The following is a 12,054-nucleotide window of genomic DNA, read 5'->3' as shown; positions in this document are numbered from 1 at the left end:
GGGTGGCTGTGGGGTAGGGGCAGGGCGCTCAGAGGTGGGGCTTAGGAAGGTCATAGGGGTGGGGTTCAGGGGAAGGGTGAAGAAAGGGATGAGGGTGGAGGGTGGAGGGGTGGAGGTAGGGCGGGGGTGGGGGTTAGGTGGAGTTGGCCCCCTGGGTGGAGATGGATGAGGATTAGTGCAGGTGGCCCTCAGGGCAGGTTGGGTGGGTGGAGGGCGGGGCTTAGGGAGATCTGTTGGGGGATTAGGAAGGGAGTGGGGGTGGGGGTGGATGGTGAGTTGGAGATGGGCGCCTTCAGGGGAGGTGTTCCTCTGGCGGGATGGGGGTGATGATAGGGTGAGGGTGGGCACTCAGGGGCAGGGAGGGGTTTCGGGGCAAGGGTAGGGAGGGGGTGAAAGTAGGAATTGGGGTGTGAGGCTGAGGATGGGGGTTTCAGGGGAGGTGGCCTTTAGGGCAGGATAGGGGTGAGAATGGGGTGGAGATGGGCCTTAGGGATCTCAGGGTCGGTGGGGATGGGAGTGGGGGTGGGGGTAGATGGTGAGGAGGAGATGGGGGTGTTCAGGGGATGTGGTCCTCTGGCGGGATAGAGGGAGGGGCGTTCAGGAGCGGGGCTTGGGAGCTCAGTCTGGAGCCCCAGGTTTGGGGGGCAGCTGTCGGGGCTCAGAGAAGGAAACCGGGAAGGCCCTGGAGGGTGGGGTAAGGGGTGTTGAGTGGGGAACGTCAGGGCAGGTGGGGGGTTGGGGAGCTGGGAGGGGTAGGTTCAGGGTGGGGGTGGAAGGTGGAAGCAGGGAAGGGAGCAGGAACGTGGGGTGGGCAGAGGGGCACTGTGGGAGGTGTGGGGTGGGCAGAGGGGCACTGTGGGAGGTGTGGGGTGGGTTGGGAAGGGGGACTTTGTTGGAGGGAGGTTGGGGGCTTCAGAGCAGGGGGCGGAGGACCGCGGGGCAGGGCTGCAGCCACAGGGCATTTATGGTGGTGGTCGAAAGTGGGAGAAGACCCTTGCGGGAGGTAACCCCCCTGAAGTGTGGGCTGGGCCTGGGGACTTCCTTCTGCAAGTATTGCATGAGGGGTGACCACACAGGGGCAGCCTGATGGCCCCTTGGCCCCTGGCCCAGGCCAGCGTCTCGGGAGGATTCACCTGGGTGGGTGCCCTGCACCGGGGCTTTCTCCCCCAACCCACTGCCCAGCCTCTCCAGGAGTGAACTGCTGGGTCCCAGCAGAGGCGGCCCAGTGCCTGAGCCCTCCTCCCTGGGGCTGTCAGGCTGCCCAACGGGGGAGTCTGAGAAACTCACAGCGGGGGGGACCCTGAGGCACTGGGACAATGAAGTGTTCACGTGGGATCTCGGATGGATTCCGGGACAGAGAGGGGCGGCAGGGAGTGGGAAATCTGAATAAAATGTGGCTCGTTGGCTCTAATTTGGTGCGTCTGCAGGTTTGTTCAGGTAACCACAGTGTCCATGGCGGCCTGAGGGCTGGGTGGGGGTTGTGGCAGTTCTGGACTACAGCCTCAAGGTTTGTGTAACTTTAAAGCTGTTCTAACTTAGTTACTTTTTTTAACGAAAAAAAGTGAAGGGAGAGAATATTGACGATGACAGTGAGATCACTTCCCTGTGTTTGAGTAAATGACCTTGATTGTTTTCTCCTCCTTTTATTCCAAAGAGCTTTGTTTTTCAGGAGCTCACGAGATTGAAAGTGATGAGAAGGAGCCAGCGGGTGCAGCAGGCCCATCTGTCCCCTGACCCCAGCCCCACACCCAACCTTCCCTGCCCTGCGGGGCTGTTCCCACCAGCACAAGTGGAAAGGGGAGAATTCCTGGGGGCCGGTTTTGACTCCAAGGAGGGGCAGTTTTCTTTTTTCTTTTTCTTTTTTTTTTTTTTGAGATGGAATCTCGCTCTGTCGCACAGGCTGGAGTGCAGTGGCGCCATCTCGGCTCACTGCAAGCTCCGCCTCCCGGGTTCGCGCCATTCTCTTGCCTCAGTCTCCCGAGTAGCTGCGACTACAGGCGCCCGCCACCATGCCCGGCTAATTTTTTGTATTTTTTTTTTTTTTTTTTTTTTTTTAGTAGAGACGGGGTTTCACCATGTTAACCAGGATGGTCTCAATCTCCTGACCTCATGATCCACCCACCTCAGCCTCCCAAAGTGCTGGGATTACAGGCGTGAGCCACCGCACCCGGCCTGTTTTTCTTTTTCTTTTTTCTTTCTTTTCTTTCTTTTTTTTTTGAGACAGAGTCTCGCTCTGTTGCCAGGCTGGAGTGCGATGATGTGATCTTGGCTCACCGCAACCTCAGCCTCCCAAGTAGCTGTGATTACAGGCATGCACCACTATACCCGGCTAATTTTTTTTTTTTTTTTTTTTGAGGAGTCTCCCTCTATTGCCCAGGCTGGAGTGCAGTGGTGCCATCTCTGCTCACTGCAACCTCCACCTCCCGGGTTCAAGAGAATCTCCTGCCTCAGCCTCCTGAGTATCTGGGGTTACAGGCGCGCACCACCATGCATGGCTAATTTTTGTATTTTTAGTAGAGACAAGGTTTCACCATATTGGCCAGGCTGGTCTCAAACTCCTGATCTGGTCATCTGCCCGCCTTGGCCTCCCAAAGTGCTGGGATTACAGGCGTGAGCCACTGCACTTGGCCCTGTCTACGAGTCTTTTTTTAGATTTCCATTCTTCCTAACACATTTAAAAAGTTCCTCTTCACCCCAAGATGGTATAAGCATGCACCTTTATTTTCTTTGGGTATTTTATTTCGTTTTTTCCATTTCATCATTTCATGTCTTCATTTAAGTCATTTTATGTTTTAATTCTAATTGGAATAATTTTAGTGTTTGCCATGGGTTTTGCGAATTACTATCCAGTTCTCTAGAGATCACTTTTGAATACGCCCTCCATTCCCTGATGCATTCAAAACCGTGTGTCAATCACCTGCCTCTCTGGGTGCCTGGGTCTCAGGCTTTGCACTTCCTTCCAGGGGTGTGTCAGTTTCTGCCTCGGAGCTCCTGCCACGTTGGCTGTAGCTTTACACCATGTTTAAACACCCCACGCCGTGTGACAGTCTTCAGAACTGTCTTGTCTCATGTTCACTCACCTTCCACAAGAACATTAAATCAAGTTCTTTGAAAAATCCCATTGGTAATTGGATTGGAATGATATTAGATTTACACACTAATTAAGGAAGAACTGACTTGTAAAAATATTATCAAGGAGTTAAATCCAGGCCGGGCACCGTGGCTCATGCATGTAATCTGAGCACTTTGGAAAGCCAAGGCAGGTGGATCACCTGAGGTCAGGAGTTTGAGACCAGCCTGGTCAACATGGTGAAACCCCATCTCTACTAAAAATACAAAAATTAGCTGGGCATGGTGGTGGGCACCCATAGTCCCAGTTACGTGGGAGGCAGAGGTTGCAGTGAGCCAAGATCACGCCATTGCACTCCAGCCTGGGCAGCAAAAGCAAAACTTTGTCTCAAAAAAAAAAAAAAAAAAATTAAAGCCAGCTAGACACAAGGGCTCACACCTGTAATCCCAGTGCTTTAGGAGGCTGAGCTGGAAGGATTTCTTGAAGCCAAGAGTTGGAGACCAGCTTGGGCAACATAGCAAGACCCCATCTCTACCCAAAATGAGGTGGGAGGATCACTGAGTCTAGGAGTTCGAGGCTGCAGTGAGCCGTGGTCTCACCTCTGCACTCCAGCCTGGGTGACAGAGTGAGACCTTGCCAAAAAAAAAAAAAAAGTTAAATCTAGGAACATGATGTATCTTTCCACTTCTTTCCTCATTTTGTTTTTCTTTTTCTTTTTTTTTTTTTTGAGACGGAGTTTACCTCTTGTTGCGCAGGATGGAGTGCAATGGTGCGACCTCGGCTCACTACAACTTCCGCCTCCCAGGTTCAAGCAATTCTCCTGCCTCAGCCTCCCGAGTAGCTGGGATTACAGGCATGCACCACCACGCCCGGCTAATTTTGTATTTTTTATAGTAGAGACTGGGTTTCTCCATGTTGAGGCTGGTCTCGAACTCCTGATCTCAGGCGATCCGCCCGCCTCAGCTTGCCAAAGTGCTGGGATTACAAGCATGAGCCACCGCGCCCGGCCTCTTTTTTTTTTTTTGAGACGGAGTTTCGCTCTTGCTGCCCAGGCTGGAGTGCAATGGCATGATCTCGGCTCACTGCAACCTCCACCTCATGAGTTCAAGCGTTTCTCCTGCCTCAGCCTCCCGAGTAGCTGGAATTACAGGCACCTGCTACCATGCCCGGCTAATTTTTGTAATTTTAGTAGAGACAGTGTTTCTTTTTTTTTTTTTTTTTTTTTTTTTTTTTTTTTTGAGACGGAGTCTCGCTCTGTCACCCAGGCTGGAGTGCAGTGGCGCGATCTAGGCTCACTGCAAGCTCCGCCTCCCGGGTTCACGCCATTCTCCTGCCTCAGCCTCTCCGAGTAGCTGGGACTACAGGCGCCCGCCACCACGCCCGGCTAATTTTTTTGTATTTTTAGTAGAGACGGGGTTTCACTGTGGTCTCGATCTCCTGACCTCGTGATCCACCCGCCTCGGCCTCCCAAAGTGCTGGGATTACAAGCGTGAGCCACCGCGCCCGGCCGCAGTAGAGACAGTGTTTCACGATGTTGGCCAGGCTGGTCTCGAACTCCTGACCTCAGGTGATCTGCCCGCCTCAGCCTCCCAAAGTGCTGGGATCACAGGTGTGAGTCACTGTGCCCGGCCTAGTTCCTATTTTAACATCAGAATGAATCTATGCATATGTCTACAACTGAAGCCATGCTTATGCATGCAGATTAAACAGTGGCACGCTGGACCCCACGCAGTCTGAGCACTCGGTCCCGGCTTCCCGTTGCTGGCTGGCCCATCATCTGTGGAGAGGGACGCCTGGTCTCTCACCTGCCCCCACTGAGGGACATTTGGGTAGTTTCCGTTCTTTTGTCCTTCATCTTAATCTCAGAGGACTCCCTTCCAGCCCCTAACCAGGCCACATTCTCCTCTATTCTCTGTGCCTCAGCAGGTCAGGAGCAGGTGGGGACATTGTGGAAGGGACGTCACCAGAGCACCCTGGCCTCAGTGCCTGCTTCCATGGCCTGCAGTGGCTCAGGACCAGCACACCAGAGACCCGGCAGGGCTGAGGAATGGCTGGAGTCTGCCTGGGGGCTCAGGGCCAGGGCTGAGGCTGCCTGAATGGGGGTGCCTGCAGAGGCCCTCTGACCTGGAGATTCCCTGTGTGTTTTCTGCACACGTGGCTATCACTCAAGGGTTGGCACCTTTCCCCAGCACTAACCCATCAGCACGTCTGGGGCCTGCTCCCCTTGTCTCTGGCCGGGTGGAGAGGCTGAGGGAGCCCTGTTCTTTCTCTTGTCCATGCAGCGGGTGTGTCCAGACCTGCTCCAGGGCAGGCCCTGGGCAGACGCTGGGAGAAAGCCAGCCAAATCTCGGGGAAAAGCGGACCCACCAGGCAGGGCTGCAGCCCCGAGGCCAAGTGGGCTGGGGTGGGTTCTTTGGGAACCTGGGATAGCTGGGGGACCCTGCAGAGATACAGGGGTGAGGCCAGAAGGCAGGCCTGCTGGGCAGAGGGAGGGTTCCTCCATGGGGGGGAACAGGGACTGGCTGCCCAGCAAAAGGCCAGCAACGAGGGGCTGGGAAGTCAAGCTGTGCTGGGGTCTGGAGGAAGAGCAGGTGCTGGGCTGGGCCAGGAGGGGACCAAGGGTGTAGTGGTTTCCTTTCTGGTGCCAAGGGCCATGGGCGGCTGCCAGCATAGAAGGCTCCTGGGGCCCCTCTGAGCACAGGCTCCTCCTCGGAGTGGGGGGCTCTTCCTGCCCAGGGTGAGCCTGTAAACCAGCACAGCCCTGAGCACCTGAGTTGACACCAGATGGGCAGGGCCCCAGGTGAGGACTGTCACAATGGGCCCAGGGTAAGGATGCCCCTCGGCACAGGTGGCCGTGTGCGGGTCCAGACGACAGGCTCCCCCTGGGCCTCCTGCTGAGGACACCCCACTTACCCACCTCCCTCTGTCAGGGCCACCGTCTGACTCTGGATTTAGGGTTGGCCGATGCGTTCTGGATCCTTTCCTTGTCCTGCACCTCTGCCGTGCCTCATGGGGACGGACCCTGTGGGAAGCTCCCGTCAGCACCCAACGCCCTGTGGTGGTTTCTTCCCTTCCTTTTGTTCTGGGCTTTCTGACTACGGTGGAGCCGCCTGTGTTTGCTGCTTGTTTTTAACCCCTTTGGTAACAAGAGCTCCTACTACAAACCCCAGTGCTGATGGGGCCACGCCAGGGGTGGGGGTGCCAGAGGGCTGTTCCCTGGTGCCACGCTGCCGACCCTTCAGTGCTGATGGAAGGCCCAGCAGGGGAGAGCCACCTACCCTGGCAGTGAGCAGGTGGGCAGAGGGAAGATGTGGAGGGTGGAAGGGAGGGGGCGCTGTTCTAGGAAGTCCTTGGAGACCCCTGCGTGGGCACCTTGGGCTCCCCCTGAGTGGTGCAATGTGAGTGGCACTGGGAGCCCATCCAGTGGCGGCCACACCCACCAGCACCTCCGCCGGGCAGGCTGGCAGAGGCCTGACCTCAACCTCGGTCCTGGGTGTGGGTGAGTTTCTGCAGGTTATGGGGGGCCTCTGAGGGGAGCCAAGAAGGGGTTTCCCCCACCAAAAGCCTTGAGGGGTTCAAGTGGCCCCAAGGATGCAGCTCTAGAAATCTACAGGGTGACCCCAAGTTTCCTACAGAAATGCCAAGGACTTCTACGAGCAGAAGCAACAGGATCCCTGTGTGGCCGGACTCCAAAGATGTGGTTGTGTGGAGCCACGGTCACTAAGACCACAGGGCCCAGGTGAACCAATGGACACACGGACCGTGGAAGGGGGAAGATGCAGAAACAGACCTCATGCCTGTGGAGAGCTGGCCTTCGACCAAGGAGCAAAGTCCATTCAATGGAGAAAGGGGTATTTCCAGTGCCGGGGCAACTGGACATGCACCTGCAAAAGGATAAACCTCAGGTCCTGCCTACTTCACACCATACACAGAAGTCAATTTGAGGCTGGGCGTGGTGGCTCATGCCTGTTATCCCAGCACTTTAGAAGGCTGAGGGGGGCGGATCAGTTGAGGTCAGGAGTTCGAGACCAGCCTGGCCAACATGGTGAAACCCTGTCTCTACTAAAAATACAAAAAAACTAACTGGACGTAGTGGCGCGTACCTGTAATCCCAACTACTTGGGAGGCTGAGGCAGGAGAATCGCTTGAACCCAGGAGGCAGAGGTTGCAGTGAGCTGAGATCGCACCACTGCACTCCAGCCTGGGTGACAGAGAGAGACTTAAAAAAAAAAAGAAAAAGAAGAATGAAGTGAGAAATCAGTTTACTAGGTCTCAAGATTTATTATATAGCTACAGTAATCAAGACTGTGTGATATTGGTAAACAGACACATAGACCAATGGAACAAAGCAGAGAACCCAGAAATAGATCCATACGAATATGCCCAACTGCTTTTTAATTCATTAATTTGTATTATAAATTCACAAAACATGAAATTTACCATTTTAACCATTTGAAAGTTTAAAATTCTGTGGCAATTAGTACATCATGATATTGTACAACAGTCATCACTGTCTTAGTTCCAGAACTTTTTCATCCACTCTCAGTGGAAACCCCATACTCATTAAACAGTCACTCCTCCTTTCCCCTTCTCTCCAGCCCCTGGAAACCACCAATCTCTTTTCTGTCTCTACAGATCTGCCTATTCTGTGTATGTCATATAAATGAAATCATACAATGTGTGGCTCTTTCATGTCTGGCTTACTTAGCATAGCATTTTTGAGGTTCATCCACATTGTAGCTGGCATCAGTACTTCATTCCTATTTACAGCTGAATGATACTCCTTTATGGCTGTACCACGTTCTATGTATCCATTCTTCTGTTGATGGACTTATGGGCTGTTTCTACCCTTTGGCTGTTGTAAATGGTGCTGCTATGAACATTTGTGTACAAGCTTTGCCTTGAATACCTGCTTTCATTTCTTTTTGGTGTATCCCCAGAAGTGAAATTGCTAGATCATATAGTAGTTCTATATTTAATTATGTGAGGGACTGCCAAACTGTTTTTTACAGTGGCTGCACCACTTTCTGTTTCCATCAGCAACTTGTGGGGATTCCAGTTTTTCTACATTCTCACCAACACCTGTTATTTTCTGTTCTTTGATAATAGCCATCCTAGCTGGGGTAAAGTGGTATCTCATTTGATTTTAATTGGCATTTCCCTAACGATTGAGGATGTTGAGCATCTTTTCATGTGCTTGTTGGCCATTTGCCTATCTTCTTTGGAGAAATGCCTATTTTAGTCCTTTGCCCAGTTTTTAATTGGATTGTCTAAGAGTTCTCCATATGTTCTCGATATTAGACCGTTATCAGATATGTGATTTTTCAAATATTCACCGGGGGGATTTTTCACTCTCCTGACAGTGTCCTTTATTGTATAAACATTTTATTTTATTTTATTTTATTTTATTCTGAGATGGAGTTTCACTCTTGTTGCCCAGGCTGGAGTGCAATGGCAAGATCTTGGCTCACTGCAACCTCTGCCTCCTGGGTTCAAGCGATTCTCCTGCCTCAGCCTCCTGAGTAGCTGGGATTACAGGTGCCCGCCACCACGTCCAGCTGATTTCTTATATTTTTAGTAGAGACGGGGTTTCATCATGTTGACCAGGCTGGTCTCCAACTCCTGACCTCAGGTGATCCACCTGACTCGGCCTCCCAAAGTGCTGGGATTACAAGTATGAGCCACTGTGCCTGGCCTACAGAAACATTTTAATTTTGATGAAGTCCAGTTTATTTATCTGATGTTTTTGCCATCACATCTAAGAAAATACTAACAAATCCAAGTCATGAAGATTTCTCTCAATGTGTTCTTCTAAGAGTTCTGTAGCTTTTGCTTTTCTATGTAGGTCTTGGATCCATTTGATTTACTGCCTAATTTTTGACAAAGATATAAAATAAATTTAATGGAAGAAAGACAACCTTTCAACAAATTGGACACCCATAGAGTAGGGGCAAAGAGCCTCAGCCTAGGTCTCACATCTTCTGTAAATATTAACTTGGAAGGGATCACAAAGATTTAAATGTAAACGTAAAATTATAAAACATTCAGGCCGGGTGCGGTGGCTCACGCCTGTAATCCCAGCACTTTGGGAGGCCGAGGCGGGCGGATCACAAGGTCAGGAGATCGAGACCGTCCTGGCTAACATGGTGAAACCCCGTCTGTACTAAAAATACAAAAATTAGCCGGGCGTGGCGGCGTGCACCTGTAATCCCAGCTGCTGGGGAGGCTGAGGCAGGAGAATGGTGTGAACCCGGGAGGCGGAGCTTGCAGTGAGCCGAGATCCCACCACTGCACTCCAGCCTGGGAGACAGAGCGAGACTCTGTCTCAAAAAAAAGAAGAAAAAAATCTGGCACCACCTAGTTCACCGAGAAAAGTGACACCGTCTGGACACATAACCACAGTGGGACGCAGTGGAGAGGCCAGACCAGGGAAACTGAGGCCCAACCAGTGGGGCAGGTTTGAGGCAAGAGTAGTAGGAGGGGAGGGGGCAGGGGGTCCCTCTTGGCTGAGCCCTTGGGTGAGCAGGGGTTCTTCTGAGCTCACCGGCGCTCGGAGCTGCCTCCCTGACTTGGATACCAATGTGGAATGGCCGTCCCGCCCTCAACAAGCAGAGGCAACTTCCTCTCTACAGTGAGGAAACTGAGGCCCAGTGAGGAAGCTGGTGGCCAAGAGGGTGCTAGGGTCCTCACAAAGTGTTCTGAGGAGACCCACACCTCCCTTGATGCCAGACCACCTGGCCAGGCTGCAGGAGCAGGGCCCAGGGCCTCCAGGAGCCAAGGCCGGGCCAGGGATCCATGTCCCCGGAGGCCACCCTGACTCAGGCTCCAGGCCTCTGGGAGCCTGGCCCTTCCAGGGAGCCACAGGGGATGGAACCTCCATCTGGAGCAGGGGAGAAGGCAAGGAGTCCAGGCTCCTTTGAGGGGCCAAGGCTGAGCCCCCTCCAGCCCCTTCCCTGCTCTGCCATTAGGACCTGGCTCCTCCCAACTTCTGTACACATCACATGGGCAACATCCCTCCTCTTTGCAGGCTGAGAACTTCTGAGGTGACCTGGGCACCTGACGGGCACCCGGCACAGCAGGAGCACGGACCTGGAGACTCTCTGTTCGTCCGTGCATCAAGGTCCGAGTCGCGGTTCTGCCCCTTAGCAGCTGCGTGACTCTGGCCAAGCTCCTCCCCGCAACGGGCCTCAGTTTCCACATCTGTGGATGGCACTAATCACGACGATGACCTGAGGAGACCGTTCTGCTGATGGAGTGAGCAGAATCACAAAGCTCTCAGGGCCTAGCCTGGGGCGTGGCAGGTCCGCAGGCCTCCAAGGGCACAGCACAGATGTGGGAGAAAGGGCCGCCGGGCCCTCCCGCTCCAGCCGAGGACACGGGGCTCAGGGATGGAGCCTAATACTGTCCCAGAGCTCTGCTGCCCAGGCGCCTCTTGGGGAAACTGAGGCTCATTCCCACAAAGGCATGAGCCCCACTGAAGACAGGGCCAAGCCCCCAGCCCCTCGCCCCCCTCCAGGGGTCTATGTCACCTCCAGGGAGCCGTGGCGGCTCCATATCACCCGCGGGCAAGGGGCTGGGATGGAAAGCCCCATGGCTTGGTGGAAAGTCCAAAATTCTACAGGGGCCTCTTTGTTAAACCTCCATGCAAGAGGCTGGGTGACGCCTGCCCACAGGGGTCAGGCCCCAGCCCAATGACACAGGTGCACCCGCAAAGATTGCAGGTCTTTTTTAAAAAGTGAAGTGCAGACTTGGATCTCGCTTTGCAGTTTTTAATTCCCCTTTAACTATCTCTGGGCTAAGGCATCCATTGACTCACTTAACCATCTGGGGAGAGAAAAGCCACCAGGTTGCAGGGGGTGACTTTGGGGCAGGATGGCCTCTGAAGGGAGGGGGTTGCCCCTCCACACCTGTGGGTGTTTCTCGTTAGGTGCAGTGAGACACTTGGAAAAGAAAGAGACACAGACAAAGTATAGAGACAGAAATTGGGGGACCAGGGGACTGGCGCTCAGCATACAGAGGACGGCCTCTGAGTTCCCTTAGTATTTATTGATCATTCTTGGGTGTTTCTCGGAGAGGGGAATGTGGCAGGATCATAGGATAATAGTGGGGAGAAGGTCGGCAGGTAAAGACATGAACAAAGGTCTCTGCATCATAAACGAGGTAAAGAATTAAGTGCTGTGCTTTAGATATGTATACACATAAACACCTCAATGCCTTAAGGAGCGGTATTGCTGCCCTCATGTCCCACCTCCAGCCCTAAGGCAGTTTTCCCCTATCTCAGTAGATGGAACATACAATCAGGTTTTACACCGAGACATTCCATCGCCCAGGGACGAGCAGGAGACAGATGCCTTCCTCTTGTCTCAACTGCAACGAGGCGTTCCTTCCTCTTTCACTAATCCTCCTCAGCACAGACCCTTTACGGGTGTCGGGCTGGGGGACAGTCAGATCTTTCCCTTCCCACGAGGCCATATCTCAGGCTATCACATGGGGAGAAACCTTGGACAATACCTGGCTTTCCTAGGCAGGGGTCCCTGCAGCCTTCCGCAGTGTTTTGTGTCCCTGGGTACTTGAGATTAGGGAGTGGTGATGACTCTTAACAAGCATGCTGCCTTCAAGCATCTGTTTAACAAAGCACACCCTGCACAGCCCTTAATCCATTTAACCCTCAGTTGACACAGCACATGTCTCAGGGAGCACAGGGTTGGGGGTGGAGTTACAGATGAAAATGGAGTCTCTTCTGTCTGCTTTCCATACAGACACATTCACAAGCTCATCTCTCTTTCTTTTCCCCACAGCCTCAAAGGAGAGAGGAAAGCCAAGTTGCTGGGAGCAACAGTTACTGGTCATCCCAAAGCTGTGTGCGCTGGTTCCCTGGCACCCCAGGGGCTTTTGTGCATGAATGTGGAGCCAGTGGGCCCGAGGGTTGCCGCTGAACTTGATGTTAGTGAGCTCTCCCCTCGTGAGACGCCTGCCCATGGATG

This window comes from Symphalangus syndactylus, chromosome 5 (genome assembly GCF_028878055.3).
Source record: "Symphalangus syndactylus isolate Jambi chromosome 5, NHGRI_mSymSyn1-v2.1_pri, whole genome shotgun sequence".
NCBI lineage: Eukaryota > Metazoa > Chordata > Mammalia > Primates > Hylobatidae > Symphalangus > Symphalangus syndactylus.
Note: the sequence above shows the minus strand (reverse complement) of the source record.